This window comes from Mustela putorius, unplaced genomic scaffold (assembly GCF_011764305.1).
Source record: "Mustela putorius furo isolate JIRA1106 unplaced genomic scaffold, ASM1176430v1.1 tig00000460_pilon_pilon_pilon, whole genome shotgun sequence".
Taxonomy (NCBI): Eukaryota; Metazoa; Chordata; class Mammalia; order Carnivora; family Mustelidae; genus Mustela; species Mustela putorius.
This window is the reverse complement of record NW_025421389.1, coordinates 10,083,819-10,094,879: the sequence shown is the minus strand read 5'-3', so window position 1 is coordinate 10,094,879 and position 11,061 is coordinate 10,083,819.

Genomic DNA, 11,061 nt, shown 5'->3' with positions numbered 1-11,061 from the left:
GGATGAAATGTAAAACCAATCAGGAGTCAGCAAGACTCGTTCCCCCCACCCCCCCTCCGCAAGTGTCAACTCCAACTTTTTTCCCCTTCCCTTTACGCGGTCCCACATTAACTCCTCCAATGCTGGACTGGCTCTTCAGGCAGAGTCCTTTGGGAGGTCCCAGTCGCTATCTCCTTTAAGGCCAAGTGCCCGGAAAACAGCCTCCAAGAGGCTTCTGCACTGCCCCCAGAGACAGTGTTCCATCCCTGCAGAGTCACTCTGGGGATCTGACTGTCGTAGATCTGGTGTTGGGGATCCGATGTGTAGAAGAGGGGTCTCCGGAGAGGTTCCAGAGCTTTTCATTGTAAAGCAAAGGATGGAGGTAGGAAAGGTCATACTAAAATCCTGCTCCCCACGAAAACCCACATTTTCACCACCAGCTGCCAGAAAAAATACCACCAGGTTAACACAACCAAGGACTCTGATACTTGCTTTATCCAGCGGCTGCAGGGCAGAGCCCAGCACAGTGGTTAATTACCAGAGGTGTGGCTGGTAGCAAAGCAGAATCTGGAGGAATTCCCAGAGGGAAGGTGAGCGTTTCCTAGGAAGGCAGCAGATTTTCATCAACTGCCCCTTGGGGAATTCTTGATCTGAGTGCTGCTCAGGTCCCTGGGGGGCTTCCTGAAAGGTGACAAGCTCCCTCTCACAGCACTGCCCATAGCTGTGGGTGCAGATGTGTGAGAATTGATTCTTTCTGTCCCACCCTGTCATCTCCTCCTAGGACGATAGGGGACTGCATCCCAGAGAGAGAGAGCGGAGTGGCGTGATCTACAGTCTCCACGAAGGACCACAAAGCCCAGCTGTTCGTGGCACCCCCGTCTTAATGGCACAGCTCTGAATCTGAATCTGATTCAGTGTCCTGTTCTCTCTAGGTATAGGCTCTAGAGTCGCCCCTCTCTGCCCTTGTTCTGAGTTGTCAGTGCGGGAGATTCATAGGGACTGGGACCTTTAAGTCCTTAGCCAGCTCCCCTCTACCCAGCTACCCAGTTCTCTGCCTGTGTTGGGAGTACTGAGGGTTGAGGTCCTTCTTGCTTTTTAGCCCATGAACTGATGGCTATTCAACATGCATGTGAGACCCTTAGCGCTTTGTCACCTCCAAAGAGGAGGCTCTCACGAATGCAAAAATACTTCTGTGACTACAGAACCGGGAGGAAACCCTGCCAAATTCCCTCCAAGGGTCCCCTCGGTCTACCTTCTGGGAAACACAGAAGAATGGCTTTCAGTTAGATGCAAGGATGAACTAACAGCTGTAGGATTGCTTTTCCTGGACAATTTACAAGACAAGAATAACTTGAGTCTCGGATGTTTCGGGAAAACACTTCTGGAGAGAGGGATATGGAAAGAACTGCACCTACAATCCTTTTCCAAAAATGAGCAAAGCACTGCATCCCAGCACAACGGCATGATAGTCCTGGGAGAGTCTGACCTGGACAGGCAATGAGCAATCCTATTTACTTCAAGCCTGTTATAACTTTTCCGTCACTGGCCTTTGCTTCTTAAAGCCCCTTATCACTATCTTCCAGAGGAAAACTCCCGATTTTCAATAGCAGTTATGCCCTACACATTTCCCTTCTTTTTCCTTTGTAAGCCTCTGAATGGAGAGGGATGGGGCCGTTGTGTTCCATACCCCATTCTCTCCTACAGAATGTATTAATAACTGCAGGCGGGGACTTATCCAGACCAGGGAAAGTCTTGCATGTCCTTGGAGCCCTCTGGTCTCAGTTGGGAAGGCTCTGGAAGTTATTTATTTTTTCAATAGTATGAAATGCCCCTAAACACAGGCCTTTGGAGAGAGAAGTCGACAGTGATCTGTGGACTTTATCCTGCCCCTTTTCAACAATAACAACAGCTGCTGGCTGGCTCGGGGCTGAGTGGAGTCTGCAAGGCTGCCCCCTCCTGGATTCATACTTCCCAGGAGATGCTCCTTGCTAGTCAGTTTCCAGGGGAGCACCTGCCACTTGCAGAGCGACCTCAAGGTGTCAGGCTTGCCTTACTTACGCTTAAACCCAGTGCGTGCCCTTGCCCTAGGACTGAGAGGTCCCTGGTTTGTGGTGAAAACCCTTAGGAAAATAGTGGATGAAAACAGTACAACAAAACAAACACCGATCAACCAACCAGTGCAAATCCTAAAGGGGTATTCTGCTAATTCCGGATTTCCTATATTATCACATTCTTTCCCAAAGTATGTAATTACAGCAGGGGATGGCAAACTTGGGGCCCATCTGCTAAATCCTTTACTCCCCATTTTTGTATAGCCCACAAGCGAAGAATGGTGTTAACAGTTTTTAAATGGTTGAAAAAAAGAAAAAACACTCATGACACTTAAAAACAGTACGAAATTCAAATGTCAGTGTCCACAATTACTGATTTATTGGAATGTAGTTACAACCATTCATTTACACATGGGCTGTTCTTGTACTTGTAAGGGCAGGGTTGAGTGAGCCTAAAATATATTTACTCTCTGGTCCTTTGCAGGAAATGTTTGCTGACTCCTCGGTTACAGTAAAGCAACATTAGTTTGGAGTCCTCACATTTGGAATAAGGGATTATTTAAACTCACTACGTGATTTTTACAGAATGAGAGGCTCAAAATAATTTCTTGGTTTTAACTTTAAAGGCAATTATATGAAAATTGAAATTCAAATTTCAATTCAATTCAAATTCAGATATCCATGTTTCTGCTTGAGTCTGTATCTAGCAATTGTTCATTATCTAATCAGCTCTTAAATAATGAAAAGACTTTAATGTCTATGGTACTTTATACCATATATTATACCAATTTTAAGTTTTTAATTGTACTGTTGGTCACTAGTTATTTCTTAGCTCACAACTGGAGTTTTACAGAGTGTATATTATACACTTATTCTGTATACTAGGCTCCGGTATTGTCTAGAACCTCCTTCTAGAACCAAATTGGAAAACACGTGAGTCGTCATCTAATCCACTTTACACCCATTTTGCAGAGAAGAAACAGAAACGCAGAGGTTTCAGTGACTTGCCCAAAGATACACAGTTAGTGGTGAATTTTTTCCCAAGATACTATGATACCCCCTGTATGAAGGTAAAGAAACTGCATTACTGTCAAGTTTCATTTGCAATTCTTAACTTTTATTAAAATCGAGTGCTTTCTCTGGATCAGGCATTGTTCTAAAGGCTCATTTTATTTTTATTATTTTTATTTTTTTTTTAAAGATTTTTTATTTATTTATTTGACAGAGAGAAATCACAAGCAGATGGAGAGGCAAGTAGAGAGAGAGGAAGGGAAGCAGGCTCCCTGCTGAGCAGAGAGCCCGATGCGGGACTCGATCCCAGGACCCTGAGATCATGACCTGAGCTGAAGGCAGCGGCTTAACCCACTGAGCCACCCAGGCGCCCTAAAGGCTCATTTTAATTTAATATTTGTTTACTCCTCAGTAAATGAGAGCTTCCATCTTTTAAGAGTGCTTGCTGGGGGCGAGGCACTATGCTGAACAGCTCCCAAGCATTATTCCACTCTGTCATTAGGTTAGACCTCTGAAAAAGGCATCTGACAGATAAATAGATTGAGAGAGGTGAGGTAATTTGCTTAGGGTGGCTCAGTTAATAAGTAGTGGAGACATTCATTGGTCACATTCATAAACTACCAATTAAACATATTATTTTCTGGTGACAGTGTCCTGCACTGAATTAGTGTTCCTTTGTTTACTTAGAACCAAGGATTAAATCATGGCATTACAGAGCTGGAAGTGATTCTAGGATTCATTTTTAGAGATCCCAGAGAAGGGAATAAACAAATTTTCTCAAAAGACTGTTTTAGCTCTTAAATATAACAGAGTTCTTTCTTTCTAAACAAAATAATACTTTTTGCCATAATTTGTGTTCGTTTTCTATAATTTTGGCTATTGTGTAATGGCCATAACCCTGCATTGCCTATAGCAGAGAGACAATTCCCCGGTTTTTATCTGTCATACAACTGAGCACCTATCCCAGGAAGGTTATGTTTGGCTTCTGACATCACATTTGTGATTTTCCCTTTGACATGCAAGTTTTTGTGATTGTCATCTGTTAAGTACCCAAGTATTCCTATGTATTTTTAATCTGCCTAATTCTTTCTTAGTTCTAAATGTTCTATCTTTTGGAACCTTTGGAACTTCACCCAGTATTTGGGAAACCACTAATTCATACTCTTCAGGCTACTTTTAAAGATTTATTTATTTATTTATTTGACAGACGGAGATCACAAGTAGGCAGAGAGGCAGGCAGAGAGAGAGGAGGAAGCAGGCTTCCTGCTGAGCAGAGAGCCTGATGTGGGGCTTGATCCCAGAACCCTGAGATCATGACCTGAGCAGAAGGCAGAGGCTTTAACCCACTGAGCCACCCAAGTGCCCCTGAGGCTACTTTTAAAGTTCAACTTCCTAACTTCTGTAAAGTGCTAGCTAATTAGAATGCGTTTCTTACCTTCATCAGGTCATTTTGGTGCTTACAGACACCCATTCGATGGATATGTTCCCAATCCTATTATCTCTAGAGATCTGAGAACCAGATCTAGCACAAATTTTAGTGTAATGCTGACACTGACTTGCTTGCTGACCGGATTGTAATGGATTTTAATACACCAAGAAGCACACAAATAAGCCTTTTTATTCTCGCTGTTTGTATTTTCAGTAATTTACTTGCCAAGTCATTGGGTTCAGTGTTGGGCACCCCACATATAAAGTTGCTCAAGATTCCATGTGCAGTGCGTCAGTGAATATTACTGTAACTTGAGGATTCTGAGTCTCATAGGAATAACCATGGACATTGTGATCCTAAGTTTAGGTCATACTTGCTTTACCACATGACGGCCAGCAGGTGGCACCGTTGCAATTTGATATTTATCCTGATACTTTTCAGAGCAACGTTTTCAAAAGTTAGAAATCTCTATCATGCCATGAAAGTCTGAGACAGCAATTATTCAAAACTGTACACAAAAGATGCTCAGTGTTTATTGTGTTTCTTATACCCAGTCACTGGAGAAGGTTGGAGGAGGTGTTGTGCGGGTGTCTTGTTTATCATAGTGTGCTTCTCTCTTCCTACTGTTCTTTTCTCACCTTGATTTCTGGTGTTCAGCAGTCCAATGTCTCTCAACTCAGATTACAGGCAGTCTTGGAGAGCTGGACAAGCTGAGATGTCTCCAAGGCCTGGCACCACCTTAACTGTGAGGATGGCTTGGTTTCTGCACATCCAGTTAATTATTAATGCAAATATTAGGTGGCCCCCAAATCTTCATTATTGATTCAACCACTAGATGGAAGTCTTGTCACATATATCTTTTATAGCTGATCCTAGGAGGTTCTAAAATCTCTAGTAACAATGGGTTTATTTAACTGCATCTGATAACACACACATAGACACAGACATACACACAAGTAGATTTATAGTATTAACTTGCAAAGCTGCACCCTTTCTCCTTGTTTTAGAGGGAAGGAAAGTCGGATGAAAGAAAGGAACTAGGATCTTTGGGCGGAGGGTAATTTCTTAGAGAGGTAAGGTGCTTATTCAAGGTCTTTATTTCAAGAGACTTGCTGTAAAAAGAATTTGCTTTGTAGAAATGTGTTCACAGCAAGTTGGAATGTGAAGCGCTAAGAAGAGCGGTTGGCACATATGAAGCACACGTCGGTGTTAATTTCTATCATCATCATCATCATCATCAGGCATTCTTACCTGCCTTTGCAGAATAATTGTCAAATATCTGGAGTTGTCTCGGCATTGTTTCCCCTCATCCTCAATGTCTCCCTTCTTTTAGAATTGCCCAGGGTGCTCACCTGACCTTCTGCTCTCATGAACAGAGGGGGATTCTCTAAATCATGAACACTTTTGTTTGATAGCAAGTAGGACCAAGAGTGTCTGAATTTTAAGAGACCAACAGAGATACACAACTCATGGTAGAATTTCAGACACTGTGGTTCTACCATGAGGGGGAAAGGTCAGGGACACATGCTAGGGCTCCCAAGTAATTGCCCTGTTACCTCTTCCCGTATGCATCTCTGCAAGACTTTGCTGAGGTAGAGCTTTTTGATCTTTGGATTTGTTCCAGCAACAACAGAGGGCACCTGCAGGAGTGTTACAAGAGAATTCTTGAATTGGGTGGGAGAGGAGAACTTTAAGGCCTCATTCATTTTATTTTTCAAGTATTCTTGAGTAGCGGAGGCAATGGGCATCCTTTTATTCTGGATTAAAAAAAAAAACCCAGGTTTTTTTTTTTTTTTTTTTTTTTTACAACATCTCGCCCTAGAGCAGATTGTGCAGCTGTCCACTGAGGCCCCTTCCTGAAGTCACGTGAGTCCTTCCTTCCTTCCTTCCTGCCTGCCTGCCTGCCTACCTGCCTTCCTAGAACATTCTTCCTTACAGTCTTCTCTGTCTGGAGTTTCATCAAATTCACTGGCACTGCAGAATTTTGAAGGGACACAGACGTTAGAGGCGGAGAGTAGGAGATCCTTTTTCTAACTTCTCACTTTACAGATAGGGAAATTGAGATCTGCGATGCAATCATTTTCCCAGAGATTCAGGACTAGAATGTGGATTGTCAGCCCAGTGTCACATCTAATCCCACTGTTCCCCTGCAGAGCAGAACCTGAACTCATGTGGTTTATGTGACATCTGTCACCCACTCCCAGCCAAGTTCTCTCTCCCTCTTTTTTAAAGTTCTTAGTTTATTAATCCTCTAATGAAAAATCTGCACAATCACTACAGATAAAGTCCCTGAAGAACTTTGACTCATGCTATCCAATCTCCAGCTCACTTTCTGCCAGCACCCACATTGGCTTTTGCAGTCCCTCTGAAGAATAACCTCTTCATTCTGTTCTTGTGGTCCTTTCACTGTTTTCCTGATGTCTTTTTTCTTCTCATCCAGGCCATGTCTTGCAAGTCTATGTTTGGGTTCATTTTTTTCACATACTCCAGGGACTCCTAAACCATGCCAGGGCCAGGTGTCTTGCCACCACCAAAATGGGTTCTGAATCCAAATACAAAGATGATATCTGGGTGGTCTTGTACATTTTGGCTGGTTTGCCCCAAATTTCTGTCTTAGGTACTGTTGCCTTTCTGGGGTGATGAACCCCAATGAGCATTTGTTTCTACTGAAGCAGTCAGTTGGCCATGAACTTCCTGGTCTGGATTGTTACTTTGTTTTTTTACAATGGCGGCAGAGCTTCAAGCCATGCTTGAAGTCTTTCTCTAAACACACACACACACACACACACACACACACACACACGAAATCTCGCATTTGGGAAAGTGAGTCTTGCAGGTTTGTAGTGTAAGGTGCTGCCCAGGAGTGGCAGGCAATGAAGCTGGAAGAATCAACTGGGCTGGCGTGTGAGGAGGGCGTGTGTTTGTCCCCCCGGGGGAGCTTTCTTCCAGAGGTGATGAAGACTCCCTAAAGACTTAAAGCAGGAAAGTAACATGACTTCATTTATCTTCTAGAAGAACTGCTCTAGCGATTATGTAGACTGAGCACCACATGAAGAGAGGGATTGGAAAGATGGAGACCCATCGGGACAAGCTTTCCAGAAATGGTGTGGGCCTGCACTAAGTAAGTGGTGGTGACGGAGAGGAACACACGGGGACTGCTCTGAGTTTGCCCTGTCGGGGAGTAATAGGGGCGGTGCAGATGCCAGGGTGGGGAGAAGATAAGGCTGACTAGTTGAGGGGTGAGATGGATAGAGATGCCGTTGGCCAAGTTGGGGAAAACAGGAAGAAGAAGGTGTGCACGTCCGTGTATGTTGTGCAGGGCATGTGGAGAGGAGGGTCTAATCAGTTTAGTTTTGGGCCTGCTGGAGCCTCACTGGGATATCACAGAAGCTCAGCAGTGACGAGGACGAGGAGTTGCCAGTTGGGAGTCAAATACTGAGACGGGTAGTTGACGCTGTAAGAATGCACTCTGCTGGGTGAATGTATGTGAAATAAGCGGTTTTCTTTCAAATTTCTACCCTTCTACTTCTTTCAAATTTCTACTCTTTCTATTCTTCTCCGCTTCTCTCTTTGCATGCTTCCAAGAGTCCAGTGAAATCTGCCTGACCAATCGCTAATCTTGCTTCCTCTTCCCCCACATCCGGGACCCTTCCAGAAGCATAAGCCCTCTTGGTTTTCCTTAAAGGAAGGCAGTGATTCCCACCCAGTGGCGCTCTGTGTCTTCCAGTTGGTCTGTTGGCTGATTCGCAGTGTCCGGATGGGGTGTCCTGAGGGGAAGGAGGAGATTCCTGGGTAGCTGGGAGAGAAGGAGGGGAGAAAGTCACTTAGAGTAACTTAATATTTGAAGTCTCGTCAACCACAGCTTGAAAGTATTGGACAAACTGAGGAGCTGCTCCCGTCAGGTTGGCAGGAAATGACATCATCACGTCCCATCACCTCTTGTGTGATGTCCGCAGTGATGAGGGAGACTGCATGGAGGTGCAGGAAGGAGGAAGCAAGGGCAGGTGAAGAGCAGCAAACGTTCATGAAGGAGATAACATCTGGCTTCTCAGCAGAGCACTGGCACCCAATGTGGGAGAAGAGTGGGGTCTGCTGGATGCCTTGGGCTCTGCTCTTAGACCCACACGCAGGTGGGAGGTAGGTCTGAGCCCACACAGCTGGAACCCACTAATCTGGGTTAAGGTCTAGTTTTATGTTCTACTGTAGTTAAATACCAGAGTTTTCTGCCCTTTAGTTTCTGATGCTCTTGAGGATCAGAGAAAACTGGCATCTATAAGCCTCATGCATATTAGGTTGTGGACTCTCAGTTGGAAATCTCTGTCATTCCGGGCTCGGGCTCGCTGCTCTCACCTCGGTGAGAGAGCTGCCCATGATGACATCCATTGTTCTTTACCCATTGTCTGCCCACTGCACTTCCAGAGTGAAACAGAGGCTTGAAGCCTGACATGAGGTAGTGAGCATTGACTAGCTTCATAGGAAATAGGGAGAGATGAGGTAGCAATTCCACAAGGCGTTTGTAAATGAAAAGCCAGATAAAAAATTTGAGGGCAGTAGCTTACTAAGTGGAAGTCCTCCCATCCTGGGAGATTTAGTAAGAAGCCTTCCAAACTGTTGGGTCCAGGAATAAGTATGATGAGTGAGTGTAGGGTGAAGAAATGGAATCCATTTCTATGCAGGTGGTTTGTTTCTTGTATATGAGAATTGTGCCCCCTAGTGCTGGGCTATGTACAACCCTCAAAACCTTAACGGTGACCTTGCCTGGGAAGGTCTTTGTGAGATTCCTTTCTCCCTTTACCCCTCTTCAAGACCCTGCCTTGTTGGTCCTGTCTGAAATTCCACCATCAGAACTGTGTTTTGAGAAAGACTCTGATGATTTTTAAGTGTAAATATATGTGAATGAGGAGCATTTTAAAGATGTTATCAGTTGTGTTTCACCTGAGTATAAATTAAGCTGCAGGCAGCAACAAATTTTGAGGAAGGGAAGTGAGGATCTATGAGACGAATTAGAGAGGGAGCAGAAAGCAGGGTGGAGCTGGGGTGGGGTAGGGAAGGGAGTGTAGCAGGTGGAGCAGATGGGGCAAGAATGCTTGGAGGAGACAAGAGTGGAGGACCATGGTGCCGACAGGAAAGGTTGGCTGCCCTGGATTTCCACAGGCTATGTGCCTACCCCCTAATTGTACCTATACGTAGAGAGCAGGAGCCTGCAGCTCACCTCAGGTTTTTTTTTTTTTTTTTTGGCAGAACAAATCAAATAAATTACAAACTCCGGAAGTGAGAACTGTGTCATACTTTTTAATTACAAGAGTCCCAAATAACGCTACTTACTCTGTGGGCTCATTGTGTTCTTACTGGTGATGGTAAGAATATTCTTGCTCTTTCATGAGTGAGGAATTCAAAGTTCCCAGAGACCGGCTCATTTAACCAGCATCCCCAAATAATCCAACATCAGACAGAGCTGGGGCTGAGCCCTGGCTTGAAGATCTGCAATTCTGGGCAGCCGGCTTGACTGTTCCACGCTCCTGATCTCTCAGCCGTAGAAGGGCTGGTGTTTTAGGCTCAGGTCCTGGACAGCCATATCTGATTTTCAAGTATTTTAACAGCATGTGTGAGGACAGGTTGCTTCCTGTTTGGGCATGGGTAGGACTTGGCTGCACAGTTCATGGGCTGGGGAATGGGCTTCTGGGAGTACAGATCTCCCAAACTTATGGGCCAAATTTTGAGTGTATGTACATGCCTGGGTATTTTTCACGGATGAGGTTTCACAGTATTTATGATGTCTCCACAGCCTCTAAATGGTTAAGAAGAACATCAGAGCAAACTATGATGTCTGCTGACTTCCAGTGAGTTGAGTCCCCTTCGTGCCACAGCGGGAAGGGGAGGAAGTAAAGATAAATACAAGAGAAAAAAAATGTTCTCGTAAGACAAATTAAATAATACTCCTCTGTTATGAGAGTTTGCTGTGGCTTTTTGTAAAGGCTCCAAAGACAGTAGACCAGTCACACTGGGACCATCAAGTCAGTTGTTGATCCAGAGTAGGGTTCGGCTTCCAGGCAAGTCACTGTGTTCTAGTAAATCCCATTTAAACTAGCTTGTGAGCATGTGGTCCAGGAGTGTGAGGAGTGTGTATATGGGAGGAAGATGCGGAGAGAGCTGCGCGTGGTGGGAGTCTATGGTGGGACAGGAGGGCGTGGCCACGATGGGGACAAGGAGGGTCCTAGGCACACACGCAGATGGCAGGTCTTGCTGGAAGAGAGACCGCTGGCTGAGGTACAGAATAAACAGGCTGGGCTAGGACTTAAAACCAGATGAGTGTTTCAGTCTTCCTTTGTCTACTCACTAACCAGATGACCTTTGCTTATTCCCTTAACCCTTTTAAAATCTCTGTTTTACTTGCCCAAAGCAGAGATGTTAATAATTCCTGTACCACCATTCTCTCTCCCCAAGTGTTTCTGTGAGGATAAAGTCAAGCAATATATAGGAACTCATTTTACAAACCATATACTCTTTCGTGTATATCAAGTATTTTTATTTTTAAAAGATTTAATTAATCAATTAATTAATTAATTTTTGAGAGAGAGAGAGAGAGAGAGA